The sequence below is a fragment of the Macrobrachium rosenbergii genome, chromosome 25, assembly GCF_040412425.1.
Source record: "Macrobrachium rosenbergii isolate ZJJX-2024 chromosome 25, ASM4041242v1, whole genome shotgun sequence".
Taxonomy (NCBI): Eukaryota; Metazoa; Arthropoda; class Malacostraca; order Decapoda; family Palaemonidae; genus Macrobrachium; species Macrobrachium rosenbergii.
Genome location: NC_089765.1, coordinates 31,794,788 through 31,812,169, shown reverse-complemented (window position 1 = coordinate 31,812,169; position 17,382 = coordinate 31,794,788). Strand labels below are relative to the sequence as shown.

General features: G+C 37.2%; 1 protein-coding gene and 1 long non-coding RNA gene across 4 annotated transcripts in view; one reads left to right on the top strand and one right to left on the bottom strand.

Annotated features, from left to right (window-relative positions):
* Positions 1-17,382, bottom strand: part of LOC136852539 (uncharacterized) — a 74,385-nt gene that overhangs the window by 2,075 nt on the left and 54,928 nt on the right. The window lies entirely within an intron of this gene.
* The window catches only part of Atg18a (Autophagy-related 18a), a 121,304-nt gene that overhangs the window by 69,200 nt on the left and 34,722 nt on the right, over positions 1-17,382 (top strand). The window lies entirely within an intron of this gene.

Here is a 17,382-nt window from a genome sequence, read left to right as displayed (position 1 = left end):
CTGAACTATTCTTGGGGGATGCATTTTTGCCATGCTACATATTCTCCTAGTAGGAAAAAATCTGTCATTAGACTAGTTTTATCACAAAAAGTGCATTTAGTCATGAAAATGAGATGAAAATACAGTAATTAGTGAATATTTCTCAAGGAAAAATACCGCAAATGTGCGAATTTTCCACGAATAATGGGTAGATATGTTCCACAGAGAAATCCATGAATATGTGAGTCCGCGAATCGTGAGACCGCGAATACGGGGGTGTTTACTGTACTGCACTGTACATGTATTGTGTATGCTAGGTTACTGTATATGTATACGATATGCCATAGTGTAGGCTATGCTAATTCTTGTTTGTTATTCAATTTCCCTTTGTGTTGAATTATCATAAGTCAGTGTGCATGAACCTCCAGAATTAGCTGATATTAATAATTACTACACCTTATATGTATAGCATATACTGTACTGTATAGTGTAGGCTAGGCTACCATATATGTATAGATGATACTGAATACCCTAGTGTAGCCTAGGCTAAATTCGGAATACGATTTTTCCAACAAACGATGGGTTTTGTGGAACCTAACCCCATTGTTAGTAGGATAATACCTGTCCTGTCCTTGGACTCTAGTCATATGGCTTACAGGACTCTCATTTCCTCTGGGTATGTGGAAAAACATGGGAAAACCTAGGAATTGTCAGTCTGACAAGAGACACAAGCTTTTGTTCCTCTCCCTGGCATCACCTGGTGGTCCTGATGAGTTTATACCCAAAGTTGAATATGCTGCCAAGTAGGACAACACATCTTACTTTTGTTATCAAAAGTAAGATGGCAAACAGAAAAAAATCTTTCTCTCTAGCTTTGTGATGTATCAGATGAGGTTCCATTTCCAATAGTAGTCAGCCATACAGCTTGGGTGAAAACTCGTGAAGTCAGGGCACAGATCCATTCCAAGCATGTTGGGGAAACTCTTTGGAACATGGGTGATGAGGGCAAATGCCTGCAACATCAGACCACCCGTGCCTTATCCTACTTCAGAGACTTAACCCACAGGTTTCCAGACACCTTCCCTCTGGGACTATGGTGACTACTCAGCATGTTGTATAAGCACCCATTCCTTTCAGACAGAATAGTACTTCACTTTTGGTAATCGCAGAGCCTAAGGCTTGAGTTGAATAGTACAGTAGAGTGATTGACTTCTGTTCATTCTTCCTTTGTACTCCCTCTGTGCAACTCTGATGTGGTAGCACATGGTTCTTAAATCTTTTTCTTACTCAAGCAGCGGTCTTCACCTTCTGTCAGGTGCAGGGCCCTACCACTTTGTAATCCTTACGCCAGACAGAGTAAGAGGTTACAGGAGTCACTGCTCGTCTAGCTCACTTACATGACCGAGATTATGATATTTTTAGGTTTGTTTCTCAACATTTGGTCTGTTAACAGGGATTACCTCCCATCTAAGGACTTAGTCTCCTACACAAAGGGTAATGGTTTATATAGCCGTAAGAAGAGATGGCAAAATTTTGAAGTAAATTGTATTCTCTCTCTCTCTCTCTCTCTCTCTCTCTCTCTCTTAAAATGAAATAACAGCAAAATTTCAATAAAACCTTATTTCATTTACAGAATAAACTATAATATTGATCTATTATTATCGTAATATTTATAAAAACAAACATTGTCTCGATTTACTGAACCGTGCTTCATTACAAGTTTAGTTGTTGACTATATGATTATCACACATATTATAACAGTACACAAGAGAATATTTTATCACTGTTGATGTTTCATCTCTAATCACCATAAAAATATATAAAATCTGAATATCATATGTAAGCAACACAAGATTACATAAATTACTGTATCATAAACTTTTACGTACAAAATTAAAAATAATTCCATTAATAAATTTATTTCTTTTAGCAATTAAAATATTATTTTCCTAATTCTTTTGGTAGTAGTGAGCCCCAATCAGCTGATTGTCAGATCATAAACATTACAAATGTGGGACGACCTTTTTTTTTATACATATTACAATGGTAACATATCAAAATAGTAATACAGTATAAACGGATTCTGTAAGTGATATAACATATTAATGTGTTTACAGTAAGATTAATATTTGAAAATCAGTAAATCATTGTAACATGTACAGTACATGCACAAGATATTTTATCACTGTTGATGCTTGGGACGAACATTTTTCAAAAGACAAAAATACACTTTACAGTACATAATGATTACTGTATTTTGCTGTGTTTAAATTAATATTACAATATGGTACTGTAATCAGTTCAGTAAATAATTTTTTTATCATAAATGTATTCATTCATGTAAATACTAACATAAAAATACATACGTAGATTGCCGTGATGTAAGGAAACCTACCGTTTCGTTCGTACGTACGTAATGCACAATATGTACTAATGGTAGTTACATCGTTCTACAAACTACCCATGTATTTTAGATATGCTCTAAACTCATCCTAAAACACTTTACTGTACTGTGATATTTCAAAATCACACAGTTCTCTACTAAGACTTAAAGTGGCAGCTGTAAGCCATAGTATGTACGTATATATTTTTAAGGCTAGCATTGTAAGATGACTTTAAAATTATATTAAATTTATTTTATGATGATAGTTTAAGGTATATTTGGTGTTTGAACCATTAAAATAGGCAGTTATAAGCATTTTTAGAGGTGGGTCTTTGGTGTCTGAAGTATTTAAATAGCCAGTTATAAGCATTTTTAGAGGGGGATACCAACATTGCAAATTTTTGCTTAACGCGGTTGGTTGTGGTCCCTATCCCCCGCGATTACTGGGGACCCACTGTATGAGCATTTTAAGCAGATTTACTATGGTGTAGATTTAATTTTTCCCTCATATTTTGTCTTGTAATTTTTTAATATTGCAAATCATGTTTACTGTAAGCTATTTTTACCGTGGAAAAAACAGCTTTGGTCATTTTCTCTTCTCAGCAGTTTGTAGGAATGTTTTCAGTGGTCAGACTCACTAAAATTACTTTTTCTGTATGGTGATTATTTGATTTCAGTATCCTGATAACAGTTTGTTATGTTTGCTTGCATTTGTTACAAACCTTTTTATGGTGCCTTATTATACTGTAATGCCACAGTAAAATGTGTTTTTGCATGTAGTGGTTGCTTTATCTAAAAGCATGCATGCATGCTTTCTTTTTACTCTAGTAATTTAGATTTCTAATTTGATTAAAATTGCTGGTGATAAAATGAGTTTTGAAAAAATTTTAAGATTGGTTTTTATGAATAACTATTTATATAAATATTACAGTAAACATCCTTATGAAGAGAGTGATTTGGCTGGTCCCCTCTCTTTCTATTTTTTCTGTTACAGTGGACTCTGAGAAAGAGCCCACATATAGAATTTTGTGTAACTAGGAACTGATAATAATAAACTGCCTTTATGAATAAACCAGGCCCAAAGTTTGGAATGGATTTGTTTAAGAAAAGTGAGTGCATGTAATGTGCATCAAATAGTGGGAAGCAATACCTGTAGAACAAACAAATAGCATAGCCCAAGCTTGAATGTGTCTTATCACATTAAACAAAAGTATGTTTTAGTGTAAAGTTATATACTAAGAGTACATAATCCAAGAAGCAGCAAACCAGTAAAAAAATTTGTGTGTATTTATGCCCGTAGGACTTAGGTCAAGACGTGGGTTAAAAGTTTTTATTAAACATTAGCATTTCCAATCTTATGCAGCCACACCAGCTTCAGTAGATTTTAACTGTATAACAGAATAATGGTGAAAACCAGAATAATAATGGATTGACCACAAATGTGTGTATATAAATGGCTATTATCTCAGGACCCTGTATTCTACTGGTGACTGATCCTTCCTTAATATTCAGAGTTAAGGATTGATTTAAAAGTTGATCTTAATCACAGGTATAAATAAACTCCAAACTGTTACTGTATGAGAAAAACTTCATAAGCGAAGCAAACCAGGTGTGGTGTTGAAACACCAATAGAAGCTTCCTGGCTGAGAAGGGGTCTCAGGTAAATTACTTGCCCATGTTTGTAATCAATCCATCTTTATCCGTGCTTTCACCCTACAGTACTTAATACTAAGAAGGATATTTAAAGAAAAAATAATTTTACTTACCATCAGAACCAATTTTGGTCAGAGCTTATAAAGGGGGTAGTTCACATTTTGGGAACAGATGACAAACAGTGCAAATAGATGAGCTGAGGCTTTGAAGGTAACAGGGCTTAGAAGACTATTAGGTTGGTACCTTCTTGCCAACACAGTGCAAAAGGAAGCTATCAAGACAAGCATGTATGCGCTAATAGCAGTTGGCTAGTTTCATTAGTACCTTATTACTGTCAAAGCCAGTTGTGATAATTATTTTCATTAAAACAGAAATGAGAAAGATTAAATAATGGAGACCTTTGGTCTATCCATATGAAACCAAAATCAAAGAGGAGATACCTTAGATATATCCTGCCCAAGGCTTGTAATTAAATTATTGACAAAATAATTCCATTTGAATTTCAAAAATAATGGACGTATGTAGGGGGTTAAATAGAAGGGAATGAGGAATGGAATATTTTTATACATATCTGTTAAACTCAGAGCAAAGGTAAATTTTAACAGATGAGTGTCAGATGTATAAGTTTTTCTAGAAAGATGATAAAGAGAAGGGAAAAGTGGGACATGTGAATGTTACAATATACATTCTAATTTTTCCATCACCATATCTGCCTTGAATCCTTTAATAGGCTGGTCGTAGGAATGCAAAAATAATAGACTTCAGCTTATAACAGCCTGAAATACAAATGTAAAATATGTAATAAATTCAGTATTTTAAGATAATTGAAGTACTGTAAACTCCTATATTATTTTAGAAATATATTTACACCTATTCAGTCACCCAGTTATATTACAACTTTATGGTAAAGTATGGCCATCATATTTATGTAATGATGTATATGATAGCAATGACAAAACCTTTACAATGGCATGAACTTTTGCTGATCCTTGGCAAATTCTTCTTAAGAATTTCACAAAAAACCCTGCTTACCATGTTAGAAATTCTTGCCAAATCTCAGGTACCATATACTGTATGCCAAAATGTGATACTTCTTTTTTTCAGGAAAATGTCATGGAAATTCATAGTGTCTTATAAGCTGAAGGTCAAGTGTACTAGTTTAGCCCACCGGCTATAAGCAGTTAGTTTTAATAATAAGTAATAAATCCCACTCTTAGACATAAACTACATACTATGCTCTCTTATAACAAAATTATAGAATAAAGATATCCATGGAATGAGGTATATTGCCATGTTTTGTTGGTGCACTAGCATGTAAAATTCACCCTAATTTTAGGGAGCATATTTTGGAAAAAATATTTTAGGTACTTTAGGTTATTTTGAAGTGCCTTAACTACTGATATTCAAATACTGCTGTAAAGGGGAAAAAAGAAATGGCAAAACCTGTATTTTTAGGTATGTTGGGGGTTTATGCCAGAGTACATATGCAATTTTCTGAATTATACTGCTGAAAGCCTAGCCCACCATCTTTTGTCCTCTGTCTTCCTATTAGTGGGCATTTCTGATCCTGTAATTTTAAGACTGTTACAGAAACATTACAGTAGCATTGTTATTTTTGGCATGGCATACAAAAAGTTTAATTATAGCATCAAATGACATCATAGGTACTTGAACAATCATGTGAAATGAATTAACTTCACAATGTCTCTTGGACTAGCCCAAAAAATTTATCTTTACCAATATATCCCCATGCATGTATGTATATTACTGAAACTTTACTTTTAAGATTATTAAAGACCTATCATGGCATTATTATTCCTGTTATGTAGTACATGAAAAAATTATAATTATTTAGTCAAAACAATCATATGAATGAACTTATGCAATCAGATGAATACCTGCCTGTGTCTGTCTGTGTAGCCTAAAAAGATTTTCTTTCGTATATCACACACAGCTAGATATTGGATACTTGTATTTTCCATGTGTTAAAAGGTATTTACAGCAATATTATTATAAGTAGAATGCTATCTAAAAAAAAAAAAAGTCAGGCCATCATTACACCATGCAAAACACTTTAAGCTTCAGGATTTTGTTTGTTTCCCAAACCAAATGTCTGGTACTCCCCCTCCCAGCCTGGTGTTACTAATGCTATAATTATGAGCATATTGAAGATGTTTTACAATATTAATACAAATAGCCAAATATAAACTTCAGCATGGGGGGTTACAGTAAATACATTCTGATAGAAACTGCAAACAAAGGCTAACAAAACTCAGTGTGTTAGTAGATATGACTAATACATAACCATTGTGTTTTACACGTCTTGCATAGATAATATATAAAATCCCCTTGATTCAACAATGGTATAAATAAATTATAGCTGATATATATTGTAACCTCAGGTGTTATTCTTTGACATTTGAAGATAGCTAATGCAATGCAGGAACAGTAGTCATAATGACTGATGCATGAAAAAAGTGTGGTTCTGTTGATCTTAACAATGCATTGAAAACTTTTATGCTGAGACTGTGAAAAAAAGATTATGTATTGTTACTCTTGATTGATAGCAAAGTATCTGCAACTGCAGATTATGGTAGTTATTGATAACTGATAAAACATTCACCACCCAGGTTGGAAGTTATCATGGAATGGGAAATAAGATGTTTCAAGTTGCATATTACAGAAAAATATTTAACTGCATGACTTACACCTGTTGTTTAACTTGTTAAAAGTTTGTGTTCACATCTGTCTGTAGGTGGGATTTGTTACTCATTACCTAACTATTTGCTCATAGCTTGTAAGCTAAAACTTGCAAACTTCACCTCGGAATTTCTTTTACGTTTTTTATTTTATTATACTTACTTTTGATGCTCAAAATAAGGTGTACTGGTATCTCAGCTTGATGGACTTCAAAATGCGTAGGTTACGTGTGAACTATAGACCCAGGCAAGCCCAAGTGGTACACTCGTAGTATCCATTTGCAAAAGTCAAATACTGTAGGTTACAGCTGTATTTAAGATTTAAGATAATGGTAATGAAACTGTTATTTTACTTACAGAATCCATTTATGCTGTATTATTGATATATTATCATTGTAATATGTATAAAAAAAAAAAAATTATCGTCCCGCTGTTTGTAATGTTTACTTCTCAGAATCAACTGATTGAGGCTACTGCTGAAAGAAATAGGAAAACAATTTTCTATTTGCTTAGAGAAACAGATGTATTAATGGAATTATTATTTTTATTTTTGCACATACTGTAAATGTAAAATGGGCATACAAAGGTAAACTTACATATTTTTGCTAAAGTAAAATCCCTCAAAATGGCAAAACAGCTGTTTCGTAATTTGTTTCCCAATGTAAAACAAACTTATCTCTCTCTCTCTCTCTCTCTCTCTCTCTCTCTCTCTCTCTCTCTCTCTCTCTCTCTCTCTCTCTCTCTCTCTCTCTCTCACAATATTGTACATATCCTTTAATGAATATGAATTACTATATCATAAACATAAAAACTCGAAACTAAAATTCCAGGAAGCTCACAACACTTTTTTTTTTTTTGCTTGATAACAGTAAACAAGAGAATATTTGTTCCTACATGAATATAAACCCTCGGTGTTTACATATGGGATTAACTTTCAGCAAGCTGGAAGTCCAGCCATTAAACTTTTGCAAGGTTGGTCATGGTAACAGTTACCGATGGTAGGGGCGGAAGCACCATCCACCCAGTCAGCATACATTCAGTTTTGCCAAGTTTTTCCTTTGGTTGCAGTCTTGACAAGACGTGCTGCGTTCCTTTCTCTGTTCTGCCATTTGGCTTTCTCTTCTGTGTTTGATTTTATAATACTGTATAGTGTTTACATTTTTTGTTTATACTTTGCATATATTGATATATTGAAACTTTCCAATATGTTTTTCTATGTCTCTTTAATGATATAGTCACTTACTTTTGCAAACTTATTCTTGCTACAAAGTCTGCTTAAGTTTTGGGAGATGTTCTCCTTATATATCATTTTACTTTTTTTTTTATAATTACGCAAACTCAACACCTATCTCCTTGGTGTTTGTTTTGTGTATTCTGTGTTCATGAACAATGTATTTCATTTTCAAGTACAAAATTTCTTGGAATGTTGTAATATATTAGTCTTTCAGATATGTAGATTGAGAGGATAGAGACAATTATTTGTTTTTTGTTTTTATATTTAGTTTTATTTATTTAATTTTAATTTATTTTATTTATTATTTAATTATAGGCAGGCTTTTTGTGTTTCCAGGCAAGGGTTTCATTTTCAGTTTGTACAAAGATACTTCTTGGTTAGACCTAGCAAGTTTTTCCTCTTTCCCTTAACACGGAGGTTGATGTTGCTAGATCTTTGACAATGCGTTTGGTTCTGACCTGTTACTCTCCAGGACCAGGGGGGGTTCCTGTCTATGGTTCCTGTCTTGTTTCTTGCCCCGTCGTCTCTGGTTGGGGAAGGGTGTGAGTCAAAGGCTCACCCCCTTCCCCTCTGAATGTCATTCTTAGCCTCCTGAGCAGTGGAGGATTTTTGCCAAGAGGAAGCATCAGAGGAAGAAGGCGCCATCTTGGAAAGGGTTTTCTCCTCCTTTGGTAGCCGCTTCTCAATCTCCATCTGTTTCCTTTTAAGCATTCTTCCTTGAGTTGCTTCTTCTTCCTTGGGAGATTTTACCCTTTCCCATTCTTCCATAGCTTCGATTTTGGAAGTTTTGGGAGAGGGGGGAGAGGGGTAAGGAGACATTTTCTCTCTGGGTACCCCCGCTCTATCTGGGTGGGAGTTTCCTCCCCTGTGAGGGAAGAGGCGCAACATCATCTTGCTCTTTTTCAGGATTGAAGGCTCAGAAGACATCTGGATTTTTATAGGTCTGCCAGGAGTACCAACTTTTGGTGGCTTATTACCCTATTTCCTGTCCTCTTGTTTGACCGTGTCATCCACCTTTGACAGTTACCAGCCCTGCTCCTCTCCCCTAGCCTAGCTGTACCAGTGTTGCCACTTCAGTTTTTGGTTTACCCTGACCAGCGTTTTGAGTCAGTTGCTACAGAGGATAAACCTTTCTCCTCTTTGTAGTCCTACGGTTCCAGATCTGTCAGCAGCGTATCCCTCTCTCAGCTTTGGAACCCCTTCGGTGGTCTCGCCTCTACCCCTGCTATGTTGGCAGCGTATCCTTCTCGGAACTTTGGAACTCCTTCGGTGACAGTGGCTTTTCTCCTGCTCTGCTGGCAGTGTTTCCCTCGCAGAGCTTTGGAGCTCCTTCCGGAATGGTGACTTCTAGCACTCCCTGTTCTGATGCTCTCATGAAAGCAGTGGTTGACAGTCGACATCATTTTTTCTTACCTAACACGGACCCTTAGTCTTTGCATATGGGATTATCTTTCTCATATGTGAAGACCTTGGGTTTGTGTGTTAGGAAAAGTACAGATTACTTTAAAATTTGTCATTTTTCACTCCAAGCAGAGATTGGTGATCAGAGAATCTACAACAGTGTCATCTTCCCCCAATCCCCCTGTTTGTGTTTATAGGAAGGAGTCCATCTCAGCTGACATAACAGTTCGTGATACAATGGCTCTCCCTGCTCCCAAACTGAGAACCTCTACTGCGGTGACCAATGGCTATGAGGTGACGTCTTCTGCTCCTGCTCTTTCCGTGGAGTCTCTCGCTCAGGCTGTGATAACAAGGCTCCTGTTATGAAACTATGACAGACGTGAGAGATTCTGCATGGCCACGGTCATGCTTCCAGCCTAGGCTGTTGTCTCCTCATCGCTCGCATGTCCATGGCATTAGTTTCCATCATTCCAAGTTCTGTTGAATGTCCGAGTCAAGTTCTGTTGAATGTCCGAGTCCATGAAGACACGCACCTAAGTGTGGTAACTTCAATCCAGTTGGCCATTCAGCCTCGCTCCTCACATCACAGCCGTCACACAGGAACAGAACATTGACCTCGCTCATGTTACAGTTTCGAAAGAGAATGGGATGATCTACGGCCATGCCACATTAAAGAAGTGATGCCCGTCCAATCACTGCCCTGTTCAATTCTGTCAAGCAAAGAGCACTGATAGATCTTTGTTCATATGCGGAACAAGCCTGGGTCTTCACATTAGGATAGCGGGCGTCATTCTGACCGCGAACGTCGTTGTCTTGTAGATGGACGTAAGCGCCCTTGCATCCGTGGTCACGGACGTAGCTCTCCTGCAGATGGACGTAATCTTCCTGACATCCATGGCCTTTGGTCCTCTGCTGACAGACGTGGATAAGTCTTCCGCCCTCATCCGTCGCTTGCCTGCCAATGGACAGGTTCCAGTTGTGTTAGGAACAAGCTTTACTGACAGTTCTTCATCTCCAGTTCGTCCAGTGCAGGTTTGAAGAAAAGACGATAAAGCTGCAATCAAGAAATCCCGGGTAGAGGATCCTTCCTCAGTGCTCCCTTCTGGTCTTACTCACACCGAAAATCCAGACCACCTTTGTTTGAGCGCCCAATGATGGCCCTGGTCTCCTCAACATTCTCATTCACACTCTCCCAAGAGGTTCCGAGATCGTGATTCCTATTCTTACATACGTTTGGATAGGCATTTCCGTAATGATAGGGATTCTTCGCCTCACCTTCTTCCAGTTTCACATTCTCCTAAGAGAAACTGTGACCACCACCCTTTTTTGTTGCACTAAGACCATAGATTAGACAGCCGTGGACATGATTCCCATGGCCGTGAGCATGATTCCAACATCCAGGACGTGATGCAGACGGCGAGGAATGTGATTTGGACGACGGGATTTGACTCAGATGGCCGTGGACGTCACCCTAGCCATTCTAAACAACCCTGTAGTAGTCAATCAATTCTGATCATGCAAGGTTTTTTCCTGGTACAATCAGAATTATTTTCTAACCCTAGGTCTACGGATCAGGCCTACTCCTTGGTGCAACAACCTTAGTGTTCTCTTCTGCAGTACTCTTGTTAGTTAGGATGAAGATTAATTCTTGGAGATGGAAAGATGGGTCCTGGTCTTTGACAAGGTCTCCCCATTCCTTCCCACCCTCTCTCACAGAGGTGAGAGGACTTAGCCTAATGGTGAGACGACTACTACCCATTCCTTCCCATCCTCTCTTGGAGAGGTGAGAGGACCTAGCTTAATGGTAAGATGACTGCCCTCCAAATGGGGGTTGCACACACTTCCTCCAGAGATACTTAATGCCTCAAAGCATCAACCGAAGGACATTAACATACACTTGAAGAGGTTAGGTAAGTTGGGTACTTAACCTAACTTAGCCTAGCCTAACTAGTTCTAGTCTAACCTTACCAAACCTGCTTTTCAATATCCTGGAGCTACTTGTCTAATGGCATCAACCACAAGGTAGTCTTTTGCTCTACAAGGGACTAGGTTGGGTTAGGTTTGGTTGGGTACTTAGCCTAGCTTAACTAGTTCTAGCGTAACCCTATCAATCATGCACTTCATTATCCTGGGACTTCTGGTTTAATGGCATCGGCCACAAGGTAGTTAACCATTCTTCAGGGGTCTGGGTTCAGTTATGTTAGGTTGGGTTCTTAACCTAACCTAGCCTAGCCTAAATTAAACCTAGCCTAGCCTAGCTTGACCTAATCTGCACCTCAAGAACCTGGATCTTCTTAGATCTCCAAGCCTCTGGATCCGAGGATAGGTGTTCTGCAGTGTTGTTAAGGAACAGTACCATGGTAGTTCCTTAGTCAACAAGAAGCAGGGGAGCTTGTGTCCTATCATCTCTTCAACTGTTGGTGCGGGTGCACAGGTTTGCAGTACACTCAGCACAGCAGTCAAACAGATGCATTCCATTGGTGGTGCAGGTGCTCGGGTTTCGCAGTAGTACACTCGGTACAGCAGTTGACCAGACACACTCCAGGATGATGGATGTATGACAGACAAGTTCGGTTTTGCATCCATGAATCAAACCTTGTGCTTGCAACTTCCTGTTGTTTTGCCCGATTCACTGGGAGATCAACAACACCTCCAAACTAAGTTCCGATAACTTGTGTTTGGTTCCCGTTAGTCAAGAAGCGGTGTCTAGAAGCTCCATTTCTTTTGACTTGATGTATTTACACTCTTGTAAGTAGTGAGGGTTGTAAGCAGTAGCTGCTGCTGCTGTAATTAACAGTTGATCCACAACCTAAGGGGAGTATTATGTGGCTCTTAAGACAGTTTCAGGATTCTCAGTGTCCAAATAGGCACTCCTTTGATAGCAACGACACCAAGGTAGTGCCATGGTTACACTGTGCTCCTCCAGAGATTTTTTGTTCTTAGGAACATTGACCAGGACGGCAGTCTCCTACACTTCCTTTCTTGGGACTTGAACACAGTTCTTTTTAGACTTTCAGAAGTCTCAAGATCCAAGATAGACATTCCTCGGTATGGTAACAAAGACACCATAGTAGTGCCATGGTCAACAAAAAGTCCTAGTGTCCTTTCATCTGCTCTATTGCAGTGCAAGTACATGAGCAGACAGAAAAACATTCAGTGCAGTTGCCAGCCATACATCCCAAGCAAGATGGATGTCATTACAACATTTATTCACTGAAGTCAGGAGATAAGGACAGTTGATCTTGACACCTTGACTTCTAGATTCTTTCAGCCTCTAAAGAAGCTTGATCATGGTCCTTCTTTCTTGACTTACTGATGTTTTTGCTGTTCAGTTCTGTCTTCTCGCACCTTTGATACCTGTGTACATCTGGAAGCTTACGCCTTCCGTCATTGTACGTTTTGAAAGTGTTAAGTGAGATGGATCATTCCATTTCCTTGGTCCTGTGGTGCCAATGACAGTATGATGTCTATGTTGCCTCCGTAAAGACCAGACTTTCAAACCAATGCTAATGACTCGTTCGTTACCTTCGAGTTGGCTGAGAAACTGTGTCCAAATTGTCTTTTCTCTGACTAGTGAGATGATCAAATGAGTGTACCCCACAACTTCTTGGTGGACATCAGTGCTTTTTGGACTAGATCTTTCGAGGCCATGGGCATTGGTCTGTCCATCGCATTCAGGAAGTACAGCTTGGTCGAGTACTAGGGTGGAATGTAATTGTGCAGATCACATTCATCTCCTTTTGCCTTGGGACGTTGCCCATAGGTTCTTGGACTCCTTTTCCTTTGGATCCTATGGTGGATGCTCAACACATCATTTAGTTCACCCAGCTCTTGAGGGACAGGTTGCATCTTGCCTAAGGTGTGCGGCTGCTAGGAGAAGGTGTGTGTGTGTGGGACTGGTCTCCCTTTCTGCTGTCTTCCTTCCTCTTCCAGTGGGCAGAGGAACAGTGAACAAGCCGTCACGTGCTGGACTGGTGTGTATGCAGGTGATCTAGATGACTGAGTATCCTATCTACAGTATAATCTAACCATTTGGATTAGTAGATTCAATCCATCCTCCTCTCCAGCAACGGGAGAGAGGGACTGACTGTGAGCAAACTGGTTGGTTATTCTTAGCTTTATAGTCTCCGACATTGTGGGTTCATCCAAACCTTTTTTAATCAAAGATATTTATCCCTTTAATTTTAAATGCCCAAAAGTCTGACGATTGAACATCTCTCTTGTCCAATGGATCAGAGGTATGGTGTCCATCCTTTGCTCTTTCATGACCAGGAAGAGAGTACGCAGGTGAGCCGAACTACCAGTCCAGTTCAGAAGTTTACCCAGAATCCTCCCTCCAAAAGTAGGTCCCCTGTATGTAAAGACCACAGGGTTTGTATTCTTGTAGGAACAGATGACAAATTTATAAAGTAATTTGTATTTTTCCTAACATACAAACATCATTCTCTTACCTGGGCTGAAAGGTAAACTGCGCATAACTGGGCATATGTAGAGTAAACCCCCCGTATTCGTATTCCCATGATTCGCGGACTCACAGATTGCGTGGGATTTTCTGTGGAGCGTATTGATAAATTATTCGCGAAAAATTAGGCAATTCGCTGACTTTTTCGTTGGGAAATATTCACTAATTAGTGTATTTTGTTATTATTTTCATGACTAAATAAATTTTTTTATGATAAATGATTTACTAATTTTCAAATAATAATAATAATAATAATAATAATAATAATACTCTAAGATTAAATAATACGTAACTCAAAGAGAGAGAGAGAAACGGGTTTTCTTCCCTCCATTCAGGATGGACCTGACCTCATTAAAGCGAAGATAGATGCTGAATTGATACTGTTGAAATATTAAAACTATATTAAATTACTATTGAAATTATATTAAAATATATAAGTGTTTCAGGATGATAGTACAGTATAAGCATTTTTAGAGGGTACATTTTATGATAAAATAATGATTTACAGAACGTACTAATTTTCAAATATTAAGTTTAGTAAGATTAAATAACATTAAAAAAAATTAATAATTCTCTCTCTCTCGCTTTTAGATGAGAGGATTTTTCTGATGTAATATGTACGTATGTTTCGTTTGTATGGTACATAATTGATTTACCTAATAAGTACTAATTTTCAAATATTAATTTTAATAAGATTAAATAATAATAATAATGATAATAATAATATTAATAATAATAATAATAATAATAATATTTTCCATGCATTTATTTGTGTAGTAGATTTTTTAACATTTTAAACAAACAAATAGTGATTCCTAGTCTTTTTATGCTCGACTTAAGAAAGGAGGGGGGAGGGTAAATGTCAGTTTACTTAGCAGTTTTGACATACTGGCCGTAGGGGAAGGAGTATTGCCTGCAGAAGCTCAAGGATTTCAATCTTTTGATATCTAAGGAGTTATTCTCTCTCTCTCTCTCTCTATCTATCTCCCCCAGGAAAAGATACTGTTTGTGTGTGTGTGTGTTCATAGTGTTTTAAAAATGTGTAGTAAAGGTATTACATCTTTGGAAGACAAAAAACAAAAATATTTTTTGTTGCCAGAGAGATTAGAGAGAAAAACTCTTCCCTCTCTCTCTCTCTCTCTCTTTTTCTCTTTGTCTGTGCCCCAGCCAGCCTTGTTGAATATAAGTTGAACTGGTAACTCTCTTTCTCTCTGCTTTGGCTGGAAGGCTTAGAAATATGTACATATGTATTTTTAAGGGTACTAATGTTTCAGGTGACTTTGAAATTATATTAATAATATCCTTTCAAAGATTAATACAGTAATAGGATAATAATTTAAGGTATATTTGATGTAGGATGATACTTTAAGTATAAATTTGGTATTTGAATTTTCAAGGTAGGCAGTTATAAACATTTTTAGAGGGGGGGTAGCAAGAATTCGCAGATTTTAACTATTTGCAAGGGGTCTGGAATGCATCACCCACGAATACGGGGGGGGGGGTGTTTACTGGGTGGGCGGTGCTTCCACCCCTACCACCAGTAACTGTTACCAAAACCAACTTTGCAAAAGTTTAACGGCCAGACTTCAGCTTGCTGAAAGTTAATCCCATATGTAAAGACCTCAGGTTTGTATGTTAGGAAAAATACAAATTTCTTTAAAAATATGTCATTTTATCAATGTTGATATTTCATCTAATCTCTGTAAAAATATTTAAAATGCAAATTTCATATGTAGGCAAGACAAAACCAAACAGGCTGTACCAAGTTCACCTACGGCATGGAATGAGAGTGTGCATACATAAGCACCCTACACACATGATTGCGTTTATCTTTTGGTTTTTAAAACTTAAAAATAGGAGAAAATACAGTAAAAATATAAATGAAAAAAGGAAAGTACAGTAAAAATATAAATGAGAATACCGTAGCATAACGTAAACAAAACATTGTAAGAGTGTGGTACTGTATTAGGCTTTAATGTAAACATACCTCGGTTCTCTCTCTCTTGTATAACAGTACTGTACATATCCTTTAATGAAATATCAATTACTGTAACATATGTGTAAAAACACAAAAGTAAACAAACTCCAGGAAGTTCATGATGCCATTGAATATGTACAGTACTGCGAGAGAGAGAGAGAGAGAGAGAACAATAACTGAGGTACTGTATATTTACATCAAAGTCTTGGTGCAGTAACACACACGCCTTCACTTTTTATTTAAATTCTGTACTACAGAATTTAAATAAAATTTAAAAATATGTTGTCATATTATTTGCTTTGCCTGATTTACTGAAACGTATTTCATCAGAAGCATAGTTGACTCTAAGTATGATTATCACACATACTATAACAGTACACACGAGAATATTTTATCACTGTTGGTATTTCATCTCTAATCACCGTAAAAATATTTAAAATGCAAATTTCATATGTAGGCAATTCACAACACCAAACAGGCTGTAGCAAGTTTACCCACACCATGGATTAGTGCGTACGTATGTGTTGCCAATTTTTCTTTTTGCTTTACTCGCTTTAATGTACTGTACTTATCATAACAGTACACAAGAGAATATTTTATCATAGTTCATATTTCATTTCTAATCACCGTGAAAGTATTTAAAATGTGAATTTCATACAGAGGCAAGACAAAACTAAGCAGGCTGTAATAAGTTTACCCCCACCATGGAATTAGTGCATAGGCACATGTTGCCATTTTTATTTTTTGCTTTGCTTTGCTTGATATACTGTGACATATTTCATTACAAGTTTAGTTGATTCTAAGTATGATTATCACACATCATAACAGTACACAAGAGAATATTTTATCACCGTTGCTATTCCATCTCTCTTTCTCTCTCTCTCTCTCTCACCCTACACACTTGATTGGTTAATCTTTTGGTTTTAAGGAATAACAAATAAAAAAATATAGTATAAATATAAAAGAGAATACTGTAGTACAGAATTTAAATAAAAAGTGAAGGCGTGTGCGTTACTGCACCAAGACTTTGATGTACAGTAAATATACAGTACCTCAGTTATTGTTCTCTCTCTCTCTCTCTCTCTCTCTCTCTCTCTCTCTCTCTCTCTCTCTCTCTCTCTCTCTCTCTCTCTCTCTCTCTCTCTCTCTCTCTCTCAGTACTGTACATATCTTTTAATCAAATGTGAATTACTATATCATAAACATGAAAACAAAACCTAACAAGCTCTATAAAGTCAGGTCTACCTAGCGGTTTTTTCAGTTTTAAAAATTTATATATATCATAAATCTTTGGGGCCTTGAACCATGGTCTGGGTGTGTTGGGTAATGTCGATCCGGATAATTGAGGGTTTGCTTATTATTATTATGATTATTATTAATTAATGCATTCTACACATTCTTCTGTCTCTTATTGTACTTGATTATGCATTAAAATATTGCTTAATATTAATGTGCAGTTATCCAGTAGAGTTATTAGTTGCCTTTTTCCCCACCACAAAATACTAGAAGACTGACAGAGTACAGTCACAGTCATCATGCCACAGTATTACAACAACAGTGAATAATAGAGTAGTAGCAGTAGTAGTAGTGAGG